Source organism: Apodemus sylvaticus, chromosome 1, assembly GCF_947179515.1.
Source record: "Apodemus sylvaticus chromosome 1, mApoSyl1.1, whole genome shotgun sequence".
Classification (NCBI taxonomy): domain Eukaryota; kingdom Metazoa; phylum Chordata; class Mammalia; order Rodentia; family Muridae; genus Apodemus; species Apodemus sylvaticus.
The window spans coordinates 200,857,205-200,877,340 of NC_067472.1; the positions used below are offsets into that span (position 1 = coordinate 200,857,205).

General features: G+C 39.5%; 1 long non-coding RNA gene across 1 annotated transcript; it reads left to right on the forward strand.

The window, feature by feature from the left end:
- Nucleotides 1-1,527: 1,527 nt before the first annotated feature.
- On the forward strand, nucleotides 1,528-7,302 carry LOC127675209 (uncharacterized). The gene is made up of 3 exons (XR_007975450.1): nucleotides 1,528-1,699; nucleotides 2,658-2,770; nucleotides 7,229-7,302. It is a non-coding gene; the product is annotated as an uncharacterized LOC127675209 (long non-coding RNA).
- Nucleotides 7,303-20,136: the final 12,834 nt, after the last annotated feature.

Here is a 20,136-nt window from a genome sequence, read left to right on the forward strand (position 1 = left end):
TGGTGCAACAGTTTTTGAATCATTTGTTCTTCTGTGAGTAAGCTCTCACCAGTATTTCTGTAAATAACTCCAATAAAACTCACTGTTTTATTGACTGTACTTGTGTGGCATACATACTTTGGTCTGTTTTGAGCTCTCTATCTGGGGTAAGAAGCAGAAGTTTTGTAATACAACTGTTTACTGAGTTTATGTAAAAGTTTATCAAACATTAACATGTAAGGGTTATGCTCTAAAATCAAGAATTGACAAATGCGACCTCATAGAACTACAAAGTTTCTGTAAGGCAAAGGTCACTGTCAAAAGGACAAAACATCAACCAACAGATTGGGAAAGGATCTTCACCAACCCTAAATCCCACAGAGAGCTAATATCTAATATATACAAAGAACTCAAGAAGGTAGAACCCATAGAACCAAATAACCCCATTAAAAAGTGGGGTACGGAGCTAAACAAAGAATTTTCACATGAAGAACTTCTGAGAGCTGAGAAACACCTTAAGAAATGTTCAACATCATTAATTATTAGGGAAATGCAAATCAAAACAACCATGAGATTTCACCTCACACCAGTCAGAATGGCTAAGGTCAAAAACTCAGGAGACAGCAGGTGTTGGAGGATGTGGGAAAAGAGGAACACTCCTCCACTGCTGGTGGGATTGCAAGATGGTGCAACCACTTTGGAAATCAGTCTGGCGGTTCCTCAGAAAACTGGGCATGACACTTCCTGAGGACCCTGTTATATACCCTGGGAATATATCCAGAGGATTCTTCAGCATGCAATAAGGACAGGACACATGCTTCACTATGTTCATAGCAGCCCTATTTGTAGTAGCCACAAGCTGGAAAGAACCTAGGTGTCCTTCAACGGAGGAATGGGTACAAAAAATGTGGTATATTTACACAATGGAGTACTATTCAGCCATTAGAAATGGTGAATTCATGAAATTCTTAGACAAATGGATGGAGCTGGAGAACATCATACTAAGTGAGGTAACCCAGTCTCAAAAGATCAATCATGGTATGCACTCACTGATAAGTGGATATTAGCCTAGAAACTTTGAATACCCAAGACATAATCCACAAATTAAATTATGTCCAAAAAGAATGGAGGAGTGGCCCCTGGTTCTGGAAAGACTCAATGCAAGAGTATAGGGGAATTCCAGAACAGAGAAGTGGGAAGGGGTGGATGGAGGAAGAGGGGGAGGGAAGAGGGTTTATGGGACTTGCCGGGAGTGGGGACCCTGAAAATGGGAAATCATTTGAAATGGTAATAAAAATATATCAATAAAAAAAGAAAGAAAAAAAAAGAAATGTTAAACATCATCAATCACTAGGGAAATGCAAATCAAAACTTTCCTTCATTTTTAAACATTGTTTATATTATTGTTTTTTGTTTGCTTTGCTTTTCGTGTGTACGTGTGTGTGTGTGTGTGTGTGTGTGTGTGTGTGTGTGTGTTATTCTTAAAAATGGAGAATATAAATCTGCATGGGTAGAGAGGTAGAGAGAATATGTGAGGAGTGTTCTCCATTTTACCTTTATAATCTCCATTTTCCTATGCATCACCTCTGTCTCCTCTCTATCTAGAGGCAGTTAGTCCTTTGTCCTCCATGGAAAAGTTTCTGGGAACCTGATGTCAAATGTCACCTGTGCATACTTCCCTGAGAAGTGGAATCTGGCTGCAGTGCAACACCAAGAGAAGGTATTTTATGAAACTTGCAAGGAGAGTTACCAGAATTAGGAGCTACTCATTTGGAGGCTTCTATGAGACATTTCTGGATATTCCTCCAGGCCTCCAGGCCACTGAGAGAGACAAGTAGCTGTCTGGACCTGCTGACAGTGGAGGCCTCTCTCTGCCTTGCCCAGTGACAATCTTCTAGTATAAGAATGAGGCTCTTTCCTGAAAGGCTCTCTGCTGAAATCCAGAAGACCCAGTTATGAGGCAATGCATGAGACAGCTTGTCTCTTGCTCAGCTTCCAGAAGATGCTCATGGCCACTGGATTATATCCGAGAAGAAAGGAGGCACAGGACAAGGAAAGCACTGTAGGGATACGCCTCTGATTTGCAGTCTTTAGGGGAGGAGTAGTGCTGAGTATTCAGACTATGCTAGAATCCTAGAAAGGTGCTGTGCAGCTGAACTGTGTAAGGCTTGTCTGGGTGTGTGTTGGAGCTTGCTCCATCCATCTATTGTGTGCATTTTTGTATCTATGTGAGAAGTGTGTGATGCCTGCTTGCTGGAGCTTTGCTCTAACCAATCTATGTGTGAAATGTCTGTCTGTCTGTGTATATGTCTGTATGCATGAATGTATGTGTGTTTGTATGCATGTGTGTTTGTATATATGAAGTTACTGGATTCTGTCTTTTGTTTCATCCACTCAGTGTGTGTGTGTGTGTGTGTGTGTGTGTGTGTGTGTGAGAGAGAGAGAGAGAGAGAGAGAGAGAGACAGACAGACAGACAGACAGAGAGACAGAGAGACAGAAAGACAGAGACAAAGAAAGAATTTTATCTTTCCTTATCTTTCTTTCAGGGCCCCTTGTTAAAAAGAGTTCATAGTTTTTCCACTACCTTCAGGGAGTGCCAGCCCCATTAATGTAAGCTTTGTTTTCTCATAAAAAATTCTGTGGAGTAATTTCTCTAATTCCTGGCTGCCTTTACCAGTGGCATCTGTAGGTATCTGGATCCTCCCTTGTCAGCAGCTCTAAGCACTGACTTGCAATGGCTGCCTGCCTCAGTTTGCCTACCATATGGATGCCCAAGCTGGTCTGTGGCAAGTAAGTACACTAATTTCTTAATGGTGCTCCCAATATTAGTTCCTATTAGAGTAGATAACAGAAGAGATATCAGAGTTAACTCTTATGTTTATTTAATGTGATAGATGTTGCTTGTATTTTTCTAAATTTAGAAAAGATTCTGATGATTGTAAAATGTAAATTATTGATTTTCATTCATGATTTTTTTAACTTTTGCAATTTACTTATGATCCATAAAGTGTCTGATTTCAACACTAATGTCCAAATGACAACAGAAAAAAGTAAAAGTTAGGTGCAGAAGAACAGTTTGTGTCATAGATGTTGGAATGGAAGTACAAGCAGAACCCCTTGAGTGGGAAGACAAGAGTGGCTTTATCTCTTAGTGGCCCGCATGGTAGGCACAGGCTCAGCACCATGACAGGTATGAGTGAAGCTTCCTAAGAACTGTTGACTGGGTGGGGTGGTGGTCCATGCCTTTAATCCCAGTACTCAGGAAGCAAAGACAGGCATATCTCTGTCAGTTTCAAGGCACTGTAGTCTCCCCAGTGAGTTCCAGAACAGCCAGGCATGTTTCTCAGTAACTAGAAAGCAGGAGTGTAACTTTAATTTTTTAAAAACCTATTTTTAATGATGGTTCTTAAATGCTTTAACCTTCCTTTAACCCCATCACCTACCAGAGGTGGTGGGAAGGAAACAATATTGGGGACATGGACCTGATTAGACATAGTTCTTTGGAATACCTCCCATCTGTGTTGTCTGAAAATCAGCAGTTCAGTTCACAGGTCAGCAGCAGTAGCTCAATCCACTCCCAAACACCTCACAGATACATCAGCAGTCCAGTTTGGTAGAGACGTGATAGCAAATATGAACCAGTGTCGGCAGCACTACCTAGCAGAGTCAGCCATGCCTCAGCCTCAGCTTGAGTCAGCAGGAGGGACCCTGAGGTAAGCCAGGGAAGGTCTCTGCTGTGCCTCTTTCAGGGAATCGAAGATCAGCAAAGATGCAAGACCTACAGGCATCGTGCATCTAGCTCTGGAAGCAAACCAAGGGCAGCCTCCTCACATGTCCTCCATGTGTCTTGTCTCAGCGTGTGTCTCACCTCAGCGTGTGTCTGACTCAGCTGAAATCAGGCTGCTGCTCAGCCCAAGTCCACCGAAGCAGCAAGAAACTGCAGCACGCCCCCAGAAGTCCCTTGGTGCATTTCCCTCCATGGAATCCCAACAAGTGCAGCTCAGTTACACAGTGTAAAGCAGACTAGTGTCTGCTTTAGCTTAATGTCCCTTCACGAGGGAGCCTTAGTCTTTCCCCTGTGTCCACTCCAGGAAAACACTTCTTCATGCCTTTGCCCCAGCAAAACGCCATCCAATACAATGGACTTTCCAGGGAACCCTTAATTTTCCACTTCAGAGGAGCCAAAGACTGCAACTTGAAACTCCTATGACACATGTATTTCAGTGCAGCTAGCCCGGACTGACTTCATGACTCCCTGCAACCGTCTGCACAGCATGCATATCAAAACCTGCCTTAGCCCAGAGAGACTACACAGTCCTTCTTAAAATTATTCAGGCCACTACCTTTGCATGCTGGCACAGGCCTCTAATCCCCGCACTTGGGAGACTGAGGCAGGCAGATCTCTGAGTTTAAGATCAATAAAGTGAATTCAAGCATATCCTTAGGTACCCAAAGAAACCCTGGGGGTGGAGGGTAACAGGGCTCCTCCCAAGCTTTAGTTAAATTCTTGGTTTCTGTACAAAATATTCAAGAGAATAGGTGGTCCTTTCTCAGACCCCAGATATATCAATCAATTGTTTTTTTGAAAGCAGTAGAAAAAACCTGTCTTAAAAACCAAACAAACAAACAAAAACAAATGAAACACACACACACACACACACACACACACACACACACAAAAGAGAGAAAACACTAATACATATTCTAAGCAGGAAAGCGAGTGAACTAACTGCAGATGTTGACCTCACCTTCCACACCTGCAAATCAAATCCCTGAGTCTCACATCCAGCGTTGCTATAGCACACCGAATACAGCCTCTTGTTCCCCAGTCCCAGACTCCAGTGGATACCATCTGTCTTCCTATATTAATCTCCCTGGTTCTCCAACTTGTTGCTTTGTTCCCTTGGCATACATTACCTAAGACACTGAATATAGAGGACAAAGAAAGTATATTAAAAGCTACAATGGGAAAAGGCCAAGTAACATATAAAAGCAGACCTATAAGAATTACATGTTGCCAGGCAGTGGTGACACACACCTTTAATCCCAGCACTTGGGAGGCAGAGGCAGGTGGATTTCTGAGTTTGAGGCCAGCCTGGTCTACATTGTGAGTTCCAGGACAGCCAGGGCTATACAGAGAAACTCTGTCTCCAAAAAACAAAAAACCAAAAACAACAACAACAACAACAAAAAAAAAAAAAAAAAAAAAAAAAAAAAAAAAAAAAAAAACAAGGGAATAGGAAAGCCCAGGGAATACCTTGTTCAATTTAGAAAGTGACTTAATTTGCTACACTTGCTATGATAAAACAGTGATGAAATCAACTTCTGGAGGACAGGTTACACTTCATGGTATACATCCAGTTACCAGTTAACCACTGAGAAATGTCAGGGACTACACTGAAGCAGGGCAGGTACCTAGACACAAGGAATGTAGCAGAAGCTGTGTAGGAGTGTAGCATCCTGTCGTCCACCACATATCTCTCTGTCTCAATAATTGCTCCAGGGTGGCACCATCCTGGAGATATCTGCCCTAATAATTCAGTTGTTAATCAAGCCAATATCCCATAGATTTCCCAGTCTGGAGGCAGTTTTTTTCACCTAAGATCCCTCTTCTCACCACCTTCTTCTCTTAGTAATTTTCCTATTGCTTTAATAAAACAGCTGGACTAAAACAACTTACAGAAGTAAATACTTACTTGGGAATTAGCTATCCAGACAGATTACAGTCCTTCAAAGTCATGACAGAGAAGCATAGCTGCAGGAAGGTAGAACAACCAACAGGAAGCAGAGAGCTGGTGGCTCTCAACTCAGGCAGCAAACACAAAGCACAGAAAGGACACTGCAAATCGCACCTGACTTCTGTCACCTTAAATTCTAACCAATGACAAACCTCCTATGGGGAAGCCAAGCCACTTAATCCACCCAAAAGTTTTCACAAAGATGGTGTCATAAATTATGATTTCTGGAATTAGTCAGTTGTCCCATTCAAACCATCAAAAGAAAACTCCACCTCCTCACACACCCTGCAAAGTATCACCAATTCAAGAAACCTGTGAGGTCATTAATTTGTTTTATTCAGTTAGTCTGCATCATATCAGTTCTTAATTATTACATTGCTTAATAGATCCCCAATTCTTTGCAATATGTTTGAACAGTCCAAAGAACTTTGTGTCTCCATTTAAGACAGATACTTCACAGGTTCATATCTGTTTGGACTAACTGCTATTTTCCTCACGATTTTGGATTTCAATTTTTTATTGATTTCGATTTGGTAAACTATGTGAAATAATAGAGGATCTTGTTTATACCTTGTGGTATTACAGATGTCTATTATGCAAATCATGATTGACAACTATGTTGATATATTTGGAGATGAGGACCATATCATTTGTGACAATAATAAAAAGAGGTCAAATGACTTAAAGATGTCAGTAAATACTGCTGGTAAGTCAGCTGTTATAAAAAAAAGCCATAGATGGTCACAGTGGGAAACCTTAAATGCTAATACTGCACAATTAAAGATTTCATCTACTGCTCCTCATGCAGAAGTCCCTACAGTTTAAGAGAATTCGAATTAGTTACCAAATAGATGGAAGGATGCCATCATTTCCTGATTTCATAAATTTGAAAATAACAGAGCAGCATTAGAGAATATCATGATACTAAAGCATTGGAAAAGTGTTTTAAACAACATTTAACTTGTGTAGGATTATATGAATATATACATAGGTATACATACAGACACACATATGTACAAACTTACAAACATGTAGGTACAACAAAGGAATATTTTTAGACCCTGTATGAATTCAAGAATATTATGTGCTACATTTCTTTCCTTTCTTTCCATGGTATATAATTCGTGTATGATATTCTGGATATGAAATTATTTTTAAAAAGTTCGCTTTAAATCAATTATTTTATTTACAAATCCATTCAACATGAGATTAAACTATAAGCTTAAACTATGTGCCAACAAACTGTGCTATCTTGTACAAAAAATGATGTTTGAGAGATAATCTTGCCAAATAAGTAGCATTTGGTATACATATTAAGTTGCAGCAGATTTACTACAACACGTATATGAAGAATCTTAATAGGCAATACCATTCAAAATCAGATATAGTGTCAACTCAAGTAATTCTTTGTGTAGAGTTCAGAAGATATATTGATAACTTAGTCTTATTTGAAGTGGGGTGAATCTATAACTGAGAATGTTTAACTATGACATTTTTATATTTCCTTTAGCAGAGGACAATGAAACAACATCAACATAGAACTTTCCACAATGGAAACTTCTTAATGACTGAAGAAGGGGCCGGTTATGCTATTTCAATGTTCCGTTCTAGTTCCCTCTTAACTATAGCAGAAGAGATTATTACAAAAAACATTTCAGTTTCTTATTTAACTTCATTGTTACAAATAGTTTCACTCACTGTAATAATTTTATGTTATGTATTACATATTCTTATCTATTTTAATGAATGTTATTAAATTTTGTTATTGCTTGGACTTCAGTGTGCCTGACTCTTGATTCTACACAGTATTTGGAAGATTGCATTTACAGTACTCCCTTCCATTTCTGTTAATCAGGCACCTGATTTCATGTGACAGATCCTCTAGAATCACTTAATAAATTTTTTCTTCCAAACTACAAAAGACTGTCACTCCAAGTACTGCTCAAAAAATGAAAGTTATTTGACCAAATTCTTCCAGATTCTTAACATAAAACTCTCCCCATATTCTGAACCAACAACTAAGGGATACACATGGTTCCAGCCAAAATATGTCAGAGGAGTTCCTTGTCGTGAATTAGTGGGAAGAGAGGCCCTCGGTTCTGTGAAGGCTCAGTAGATGCCCCAGTGTGGTGAAATCAGTGGGGGGGTGTAGATGGGAGTAGGTCATGTGGAGGGATATATAATTGGAGCCAGGATGTGGGAGGAGGGTTTGGGGATTTTTGGAGGTGGTATACCAGCAAAGGTTTTAGCATTTGAAATGTAAATGAAGAATATATTCAATAAAAAATATTAACTATAAAAGCATTCTCCATGACTGAGTCAAAATTTATTAATACAATAAAATCAAACTCACTCCTGTGCATTGTAGTAACACTTTTAAAAAATAATATTATCCTATTTCTGTGAAAAGGAACTCTAGAAAATTATTTACATTAGAAAAAATAGCTCATTATTTGAAGGCTCAAGTTATCATCATACAGTAGTTCTGATGTCAGGAGTTTATAGGTAATGAAATTGTTCACCTAGTTGAGAAGCAGAGGAAAATGAATCCTCATATTCAGTAAGCTTTGTCCTTTTATACATACCAGGAACTATGACAGGAATAGTAGATCCCATTTGTATTGTTACTTTGACCATTTCAGTTACTTAAGTATAGACAGAATCTAATAACATTAAATATATCCTCAGAGTCATGCCCAGAATGCTTTCTCAGAGAAAGTTATAAATAAAATTCCAAAAATGGTCAGCATTAATTATCACACATAATAAATTAGAGGGAAATACACTTTTAAGAAAAAAACAATTTTCAAAGTCCTTAGTGATCAGAGATTGGCAAATCAAAATATCCCTGAGATTCTCCCTTACACCAATCAGAATATCTAGGATGAAAACTTCAGCTAACTACAAATGTTGGCAAGAATGTACAGAAAGAGGAACACTTATCCATTGCCTGTGGGATTACAAAGTGGTACAACCATTCTGGAAATCATTCTGGAGACTTCAGAAAAGCATAAGTAGATCTACCTGAAGACCCTACAATACCACTCTTGTGAATATACACAAAAGATGCCTCACTATTGCATAGGGTTATGTCTTCCACTATGTTCATAGCAGCCTTGTTTGTGATAGCCAGAAGCTGGAAACAACCAAGATGTCCCAGATAGCAGAATGGAAACAGAATATGTGGTTCATTTACACAAAGGAATCTATTTAACTCTTAAGCATGAGGACATCCTGAGTTTTCCAGGCAAATGGATGGAATTAGACAATATCCTGATGAGGTAACTCAGACACAAAAAGATATACATGGTATGTAATCACTAATAAGTGGATATTAACCACAAAAGAAATAAAAGAAATACAGAATACCCAAGATACAGTCCATAGAACTCAAGAAGATAAACAAGGAGAAGCACCCAAGTGAGGATGATTCAGTACCATTAGGAATGAGAAGAAAGCAATCACAAGGGAGTAGGAAGGACCTGGGAGGGAAAGTGGACAGGTGGGGGTTTGGGGGAAAAGGGATTCTGATCTGTTATTGGGTGACAGAAAAGGAATGAAGCCCTGAGGTCCAGAAGAAAAAATGGAAACAGGCAACCACCGGAGGTAGGAGGTTGGGAGGAACCTCCAGAATGTACCAGAGACATGGGAGGTAAGAGACTCTCAGGACTCAAAGTGAAGAAAATAATGTGGTTTGTAGAAAATCTTGAGACAGTTCCTCTTCCTCACCATTATGGATTGGGGTAAGCCTAAATGGAACCTGTGACTGTATTGTATATGAAAATATACCTACTATGGCTGGATCAGGAAAGGGCTATAGGAATCTCTTTGATTCCCTTTGGTGTTTCTTCCAGCATATAAAAACACAGTATAGATTCCAGGATGTACACTTAAATGTCTTAGTCAGGGTTTCTATTCCTGCACAAACATCATGACCAAGAAGCAAGTTGGGGAGGAAAGGATTTATTGAGCTTACACGTCCATGTTGCAGTTCATCAATAAACGAAGTCAGGACTGGAACTCAAGCAGATCAATAAGCAGGAGCTGATGCAGAGGCCGTGGAGGGATGTTTCTTACTGGCTTGCTTCCCCTGGCTTGCTCAGCCTGATCTCTTATAGAACCCAAGAGCACCAGCCTAAAGGTAGTACCTCCCACAAGGGGCCCTCCCCACTTGATCACTAATTGAGAAAATGCCCCACAGCTGGATCTCATGGAGATACTTTCCCAAATGAAGCTCCTTTCTCTATGATAACTTCTGGCTGGGTCAAGTTGACACACAAAACTAGCCAGTACACTTAGGAGACAGGAAGTTCAAAAAAGTGTGGTTTTATGACATGTGTTTCTTTAGCTTGACAAATCTCAGGTTCCTCCTTCCACTCATTCTCCTTCCTCAGGTCAATTAGTCAAGATTCACTATATTTTATAATATAATAGAAATGATTATGACAATATCAGTGCATGCAGGAGATAATATTTCATATAATTCCACTCCTTTTATGATAAGTAATGAAAAATTGAGAAAGCAGCATTGACTTATTTTGTTATTAGAATACATGAGTAAATATTTTTGTTTCCTCTTCCACATAAAATTCTGAAGGTTAATGAGAGGATTTTAAGGCATCTCTGTCAGTGCTGAGCAAAATGCAAAGGAAAATTGTTATATGATTCTATCCTACTCTAGTCAGAATGTCTAAGATTAGTTTAAAAAGACAGCAAATGATAGAAAGGATGATGGGAACAGCAAAAGACTCATTTGCTGTTGATTTGAGTGAACACTGGAAGAGTCCCTGTGAAATTCAGGGTGGAATTTTCACAAAAGAATGAAAATAGATATTCCAAAAGATCCAGATATACCAATATTGGGCATATATGCAATTGACACTATATGTTACAACAGATATTTACTTATATAGGTTCACTTCTGTTCTATTTCTAATAACTAGAAATTGGAAGCAGCCTACATGTTTATCTCCTGAAGAACAGGTTGTAATAATATGTCACATTTAAACAATCCAACACTATTCATCCATTGAGAAAAGTGAAATTATGTTATTTGCAGGTAAAAGAGCAGCACTAGGAAAAACCTGAAGAAGGTTATTGTGATGTTGGCATGAAAATTGCCCAAGGCATCTTCTATGCTTCTGGTTTAGGCAGGATGGATACAGCCTAATTTACACTTACACTATGTGGACTTAGAGAAGTAGTCCTTCATGTTTTGATAAAATGATCCTCCTATACAAGCACATAACACAGAGTCACTCATTATTGTGGTTGGTAGAAGCCAAGTGAAAAGCCACTTATACTAAATATATTACAAACATATTCCAAAAGGATTGAATGATATACAACTTTTAAGTGTGAATTTACCTTATTTATCTCTCTTTTTAAATTATCTTTAATCTTTTACTGTCCAGTCTTTATCACCTTCCTGCTCCACCATCCTACAGTTCCTCTTCCCATTCTTCCTCTGTCCACCACAGTCTCTAGGATGTTGTCCCCACCTCTACATCCCATCCAACTAAGTGTACTCACTCCCTGGGCCCTCATGTTTCTCAAGAGTCAGGGGTATTTTCATTCACCTAGGAAAGAGCAAGCAGTCCTCTGCTGTATATGTGTTAGGGTCTTCATATAAGCTATTATATACTACCAAGTTGGTGGTTAGGTGCCTCAGGGGTCCAGATCAGTTGAAACTGCTGATTTTCCTCTGGTGTCATCTTCCTCCTCAGCTTCTTCCAGTCTTTCCCTAATTCAAACACAGGAGTCCCCAGCTTCTGTGCATTGGTTTGGTCTAAGTATCTGCATCTGACTCCTTAAGCTGCTTGTTGGTCCTTTCAGAGGCCAGCAATGCTAGGTTCCTGTCTGTAAGCACACCATGGCATCTGAAATAGTGTCTGGCTTTGGAGCATGCGCTTGAGCTAGACCCCATTTGGGGCCAGTTACTCGACCCTCTTTCCCTCAGATTCTTCTCCATTTTTTCCCTCAGGAAAAATTTGGGTCATTATTTTTTAGACAGGAACAATTTTGGGTCAGAATTTTTTACTATGGGATGCCTACCCAGTCTCTTCACTGGATCCCCTGTCTTTCTCCTGGAAGTGAACTCTACAACTTCCCTCTCCCCTCTGTTATATATTACATTTAAGATTCCTCCATATGAGTCCTGGGGGTTTCTTAGCCCACAGGTCTCTGTTACATTCTAGAAGGCCCCCCCACCTCTTACCTTCCAAGGTTGATTGTTTGCATTCCTTCTTCTGGACCAAAGAGCCTCACTCCTGCTTCCCCATCTGCCCAACAAATAGTTAATCATGTTCCCTTTTCCCTCCCTGGATTCTCTCCCTCCTAGAAGTCTCCCAAGTCTCGCCTTCCCCATGATTGCTTTCGTCTCTCTTCCAAGTGTGATTGGGGATCTCACTTGAGCCCCTCATCTTGCTTATCTTCTTGAGTTCTGTGGATTGCAGAATCCTGGGTATTCTGTACATTTTGGCTAATATCAACTTATTAGTGAGTTCCTACCATGCATGTCCTTTTGGGTCTGAGTTACCTACTTCAGGACAATATTTTATAATTCCATACCTTTGCCTGAAAATCCATAATGTCCTCATTCTTAATAGCAGAATTGTATTCCATTCTGGAAAAGAATCACATTTTCTGTATTCATTCTTCCAATATGGGACATCTGGGGAAATTACCACTTCTATGAAAATAGTGGAGCATGTACCCCTATAGCATGGTGGGGCATCTTTTGGGTATATACCCAAGAGTGGGACAGCTGACTCTACTTTTAGATCTATTTCCAATTTTTTGAGAAAGCTCCAGATTGATTTCCAGAGTGGTTGTACCATTTTCCAATCCTTCCAGCAATAGACGAGTGTTCCTCTTTCTCCACCTCCTCCCCAACAAGTGCTCTCACCTGAGTTTTTGATCCGGGCCTTTCTGATTGGTGTATGGTGGAATCTCAGGATCACTTTGATTCACTTTTCCCTGATCACTAAGGATTTTAAACATTTCTTCAAGTGATTCTCAAATATTTGAGATTTCTCTGTTGTGAGATCTCTGTTTAGTTCTATACCCTGTTTTTGATTGAGTTGAATGGGAAATTAGCTTCTTGAGTTCTTATTTATTTTGGATAGTTGAGTTAGTGAAGTTTTTTTCCAATCTGCTGGTTGCTGGTATGTCTATTAACCATGTCCTTTGCATTCCAGAAACTTTTCAGTTTCATGAGGTCCCATTTATCAATTCTTGATCTTAGATCCTCAGCTACTGGAGTGCTATTTAGGAAATTTTATCACATGCCAATGAGTTTGATGTTCTTTCCCACTTTCTCTTCTATTATATTCAGTGTATTGGGTTTTATGCTGAGATCCCTGATTCACTTGGATTTAAGTTTTTTGCAAGGTCACAAGGTTCTTTTATCTCTGTAATGATTGCCAGTTATTCTAGGACCATTTCTTGAAGATGCTTTCCTTTGTTCATTGTATAATTTTGGATTCTTTGTCAAAGAGCAAGCATCCATAATTGTATGATTATATTTCTGAGTTTTCAATACTATTCCAATGATGGACAAGTCTGTCCATGTGCAAATAGTGTACAGTTTTTATAAATATTGCTCTGTGGTATAGCTTGAGGTCAGGGATGTTCTTTTATTTTTAATAATAACTTTCTCTTTCCTGTTTTTTTTGTCAAGTCAGACATCAATGAGAGGAGAGGCCCTTGGACCTTGGACCTGTGAATGCTCATTCCCCCAGATGCCAGGACAGGGAAGCAGGAGTGTGTGCATTGGTGAGCAGCAGGAGGGGAAGGGATAGGTGGTTTTTGAGGGGAAATGAGAAAGGGGAATATCATTTGTAATGTAAATAAAGAAATTATCTAATAAGAAAATGAAAAAAGAAATGATAAATAACACTAACAATTTATTAAGAATATGTAATGCTATGCAAAACAAATTATAAATATATTAAAGGTGATAAACATATATACTGAAGCCTTCAAGCCAAATATGACTATTTCAAATGGCTATAGAAAGGAATTTCCCTAGTTGAAATTCCCTCCTTTCTAGACATATTTAAGTTTAAATCATTTAGACAAACGAAACAGCCAAATCTATCCCTTGTCAAATTGACACACGGATATCATTCCATAAATGACACACATATATCATTCCATAAATCCATTCTTATCCTCTTTTGTTCATTCCTTATTCCATAGTAATATCATTTGTTTTGAAGATTATATGTAAGTACACTGTATCTGTCTTCAGACACTCTAGAAGCAGGTGTCAGATCTCCTTATGATTCAAAGAAAAAAAGTGATATTACCCATATTCATTTAAATAAGTTACCCAAATTCATTTAAAGAAGACTTTGAAGTCTGTTATATAAAACAAAAGTAATTAACATTTACATTTTTATTACTAAAACTATTGAAAGGTTAAACAAAGTGAACAAAATCAAATGAAGAACTTCTCAGCAATAAGGGACACTGTGGTCACCATCATAACATGGGGAGTTGGGGAGGGCCTTGAAGGGAGCAGCCACTCCCATGGCTCTGGAGCTCAGGTGTCCTTTTAAGATAGGAGATGTTTTCCACCTTGGTTTTTCATTAGAAAAGTGTTGCGACCTTTTTCAGAAAAGGGGTTGATAAATCTACAAACACTTCAGTCATTCAGAAAGAATACTGGTCAGAGAAAGTTCTGTGATGAGCAACCAAACATTTCAGGGCCTTCCTGAGCAGCAGGAGGGGATGGGATAGGTCGTTTTTGAGGGGAAATGAGAAAGGGGAATATCATTTGTAATGTAAATAAAGAAATTATCTAATAAGAAAATGAAAAAAGAAATGATAAATAACACTAAAAATTTATTAAGAATATGTAATGCAATGCAAAACAAATTATAACATCCTGTAGAAATGCCAGGACATGAAACATTCCTCTACATGTGACAATGACAAAAACATTAAATTAGATGTCATTGTAACTTACACAGTCATGGACGCTGACTTAAAACAGGTGGACAGGCTCAGGGTGCTGCGACGCACATGAGCTATAGATGCAGTTAGTTCTCCTCCATTCCACTATGTTGAAAGACAATACCAACACTGCCTGGAGAGCTGTCTGGACAGTTCCTAAACTCATGTACATACAGAACTCATCTACCAAAGGCAGAGGCACCTTATAGGGATCAAGTAGCATACAATGTATGACCATGTAATAGTTAGGTTATATAAGACTCAAAGATCTGACCACAAAAACCTTATTTTATCTAACTGTTTAATATTTCAACCTTGTCAACATTTAGTAAAGTTAAACGCCAAGAGGAATGACAGAGGCACACTGCTCCACTGCTGGTGGGAGTGTAAGATGGTACAACCACTCTGGAAATCGGTCTGGCGATTCCTCAGAAAACTGGGCATGACACTTCCAGAGGACCCTGCTATACCACTCCTGGGCATCTACCCAGAGGATTCCCCTGCATTCAATAAGGGCACAGGCTCCACTATGTTCACTGTAGCCTTATTTATAATAGCCAGCTGGAAAGAACCTGGATGTCCTTCAATAGAGGAATGGATACAAAAAACATGGTATATTTACACAATGGAATACTACTCAGCAATTAAAAACAATGAACTCACGAAATTTGTAGGCAAATGGTTAGATCTGGAAAATATCATCCTAAGTGAGGTAAACAAATCACAAAAGAATACACATGGAATGCAATCTCTGAAAAGTGGATATTAATTAGCCCAGAAGCTCTGAATACCCAAGGCACAATTAGCATAACAAATGACTCCCATGAAGAAGTAAGGAGAGGGTCCTGATCCTGGAAAGGATTGATCTAGCATTGGAGGGGAGTATCAGGACAGAGAAAAAGGAGAGAGGTGATTGGAGAATGAGTGGATAGAAGATGGTTTATGGGACATATGGGGAGGGGGGAACTTGGAAAGGGGAAATTATTTGTAATGTAAACAAAGAATATAGAAAATAAAAATATATAATTAAATAAAAACACCAATTATTAAAAGGCAAATACAACACCTAATTCATACCTCACAACAATATTCTCAGGCTGCCAAAACAATGCCATTTACCTGTTCTCACACTTACTGTATTGCCTGAGCTTCCATAATTTTAACTAAAACTACCTTTTTGTGCGATCACCTGTGTATAGGTCAACTGTTCTTGAGGCATAAAAGCAGTGCCTAAGATCTGTTTTCAGGCAAGCTACAAAATCGCCATTCCAAGTCTTCTTGTTTGAGCAAAATAATTTCCTTCACACACAATGACTGGAAAAGAAGTTAGGTGACAGTTACTGCCATTTAGTGACACATTTCTCAGTATTTTGTACGTGGGAAATGCATCTGAACTGCAGAGCCAACTCTGCACAAAGGCCTTGCTTTGTGGAAGTTGCACTCTGGTGGAAAGTTTAAACAACCAATAAAACATTTCCTTTTCTCTGTGTGGTCATCAATCCAGCATGCGGTGTAAAACCACAACAAAAGCCAAAGTGCAATCTCAAACTTTCTGTGTCTACATTCTTGGTTTCATTGCTTAAGTACAGACAGGACATGGGATCATTTGCTCTGGGCTGCCATTCCACATTTGATCCTGCGAAACTGCCCAACAAGCAGCCCAGGCAGACCTGGGCACACCCTCCATGGATGGTCAGACTCACTTGATTAGTTCTACCCAACCACAATTATAGTTCTCTGGGAAACAAGGTTGATTGCTAGAATTCCCCCTGAAACTGATACAAAGAAACTAACCACCAAGTTTATTTTCCATTTTAAGGCTTCTCTATTCAACCAGTTCTGATCTAAAATAATCACTATACAAGGCTGGTATCAAACTTGTTATTTTGTTTCTTCCTGACTACCTACCAGGCTTACTCTCAAGCAGGATAAGTACAAAACTTTGTTACAAAATATGGAAAAGAAGGCTGCAAAATTGTCTATCCACAAATGGGTAGTTTGAGTACAGTATAAATATAAGGACAGAGAAAAAGGAGGGAGGTGATTGGAGAAGGGATGGAGAAAAGAAGGTCTATGGGACATATGGGCAGGGGGGATCCCAGAAAGGGGAAATCATTTGGAATGTAAACACAGAATGTAGAAAATAAAAATATTTAAAAAACTATAAATATAAGAACACTGTCTCATTTCTACAAAACATGAGTAGAAAAGTACAAAAAAATCCAGATTTCGTAAATTGTATTGCAGAAATGTTTGTTTGAATGCTGATGATTCAGAGCAAATTTTCTTCCTTTTCCTTACAAGACTGAGAGAGAGAGAGAGAGAGAGAGAGAGAGAGAGAGAGAGAGACAGAGAGACAGAGAGAGACAGAGAGAGACAGAGAGACAGAGAGACAGAGAGACAGAGACAGAGAGACAGAGATACACATACAGAGAGACAGAGAAAAAGTTCTAAACTAGAAAAAATACCAAACAGATTTCCAATCAGAAAAGTAAATTAATATACTTCCATCAGAAACATCCCCCCCCCATTCAACAGCCCAGAGGCCATGTTTATTTGTGGAGAGGAACATAGATTCCATTCCTGAAGAGGCTTTCGACGAAGCCTGAAGGTGATGGATGCCACAGGGTGCCTCAGCCAAAGACTGGCAAGGGTTCGAGGATGCTCCCGGGCCTCTCTGCCAAGGGGATTCTGTTCAGCTTGCCCACCTCCGCCTGCCAGCCTGGGATCTTCTTGGTTGTCATGTGTGGATGAGCATGCTTTGTCATGTGGTCATACTGTATGTAGTGCCAGTCACACAGAGGACACACCAGCTTCTTCCCTCCAATGTGAGTTCTGTGGTGGCAAGACAGCTCATCTGACCTTGCAAACTTGTTGTCCCAGTCATCACATCACAGATGCGGATAAAAGGTAAGTGTGTGGGCAAAGATGATCTTAAAGGTGGGAAATTTTGAAGTAGGTCTTCTGTCATGCTGTACGGCAGTGGTGATGTAACCAGAATCAAAGACAGGTGTGAGGGCTCTCATCTGGGACCTCTATCCCCAATAACTCATGTAAACCAGAGCTTCCACAGCATCAGTCTCGATGTGCTCCAGGATGCTGCATGTGGGACTTTCTCTGTTATGCTGCTTCCTCTCCAGGATGACTCACTAATGTTCATGAGGTCAGCTGCATGTGCATACCCCTGGAATGGTGGAGTCTGGCAATTGCCTGGGGCCATACAGCCTGTAGGCAGCAGTGCTGGAAAACAGGAGCTCTGCCTGGCACTGAGGCTGCACATGTGCAGGCAGCAGTGTCATCTGTTCCCAGCATGCACCTCTGCTCTCCTTGACATGCAGGTATTCCCACCCCCACCAGCCCAGGAATCATCACTGTCATAAATTTTTAATGAAAACATTATGAAAATATCTATTCATGTGTCTTTGTACTGCACTAAAATAGTTTTTCTTGTTTCATTTCCCCTCTTTAATTCCCTTTGATAAAATTAGTTGAAATCAGTAAAATCATCTTTCCAATTTTTACTTTTTGAACTCATAATTTCTAATCGTGTCTTGGGGTAATCTGAAAGAATAATATTTATTGGACAATGCTTTACAGTTCTTTGTTTTGGTAGAGTAGAGTAATAAATGAGTCTGTATTATTGTAGAAGCCACTAAGCCATGACATTCTCTCTCCTGGATGTCATCCTCACTGAATACCTTCTAAGAAGAAAATAATGGACTTACAGTAAAAGAAAATATTTTCTGTCCTCTCACTACCAAAGCCTTGTAGTCTTTTTGTCCTCCTGTCAGACACATGGAACATGAGAAGGAACTACTGGATTGATGTATAAGCTTACAAACTTTGAGTAATAAACCGACCTATAAATTAGATACCTACACTGCTGTATTCTTTTCATTGTGGAGGGGGGAACCATTAAACATAGGATTTTATATAAGAAGCAAACATTTATACAGTTTTATTATGTACAGAACATGATTCAACTGGCTTTATTTAATGGTGCTTTTGTTCTTCTTTTTAAATATTTTTTATATTTACATTTCTTTTTTTTCTTTTTTTTTTATTATTCGATATAATTTATTTACATTTCAAATGATTTCCCCTCTTCTAGCCCCCCCACTCCCCGAAAGTCCCGCAAGCCCCCTTCTCTTCCCCTGTCCTCCCACCCACCCCTTCCCACTTCCCCGTTCTGGTTTTGCTGAATACTGTTTCACTGAGTCTTTCCAGAACCAGGGGCCACTCCTCCTTTCTTCTTGTACCTCATTTGATGTGTGGATTATGTTTTGGGTATTCCAGTTTTCTAGGTTAATATCCACTTATTAGTGAGTGCATACCATGATTCACCTTTTGAGTCTGGGTTACCTCACTTAGTATGATATTCTCTAGCTCCATCCATTTGCCTAAGAATTTCATGAATTCATTGTTTCTAATGGCTGAATAGTACTCCATTGTGTAGATATACCACATTTTTTGCATCCACTCTTCTGTTGAGGGATACCTGGGTTCTTTCCAGCATCTGGCAATTACAAATAGGGCTGCTATGAACATAGTAGAACATGTATCCTTATTACATGGTGGGGAGTCTTCTGGGTATATGCCCAGGAGTGGTATAGCAGGATCTTCTGGAAGTAAGGTGCCCAGTTTTCGGAGGAACCGCCAGACTGATTTCCAGAGTGGTTGTACCAATTTGCAACCCCACCAGCAGTGGAGGAGTGTTCCTCTTTCTCCACACCCTCTCCAACACCTGCTGTCTCCTGAATTTTTAATCTTAGCCATTCTGACTGGTGTAAGATGAAATCTTAGGGTTGTTTTGATTTGCATTTCCCTAATGACTAATGAAGTTGAGCATTTTTTAAGATGCTTCTCTGCCATCCGAAGTTCTTCAGGTGAGAATTCTTTGTTTAACTCTGTACCCCATTTTTTAATAGGGTTGTTTGGTTTTCTGGAGTCTAACTTCTTGAGTTCTTTATATATATTGGATATTAGCCCTCTATCTGATGTAGGATTGGTGAAGATCTTTTCCCAATTTGTTGGTTGCCGATTTGTCCTCTTGATGGTGTCCTTTGCCTTACAGAAACTTTGTAATTTTATGAGGTCCCATTTGTCAATTCTTGCTCTTAGAGCATACGCTATTGGTGTTCTGTTCAGAAACTTTCTCCCTGTACCGATGTCCTCAAGGGTCTTCCCCAGTTTTTTTTCTATTAGCTTCAGAGTGTCTGGCTTTATGTGGAGGTCCTTGATCCATTTGGATTTGAGCTTAGTACAAGGAGACAAGGATGGATCAATTCGCATTCTTCTGCATGCTGACCTCCAGTTGAACCAGCACCATTTGTTGAAAAGGCTATCTTTTTTCCATTGGATGTTTTCAGCCTCTTTGTCGAGGATCAAGTGGCCATAGGTGTGTGGGTTCATTTCTGGATCTTCAATCCTGTTCCATTGATCCTCCTGCCTGTCACT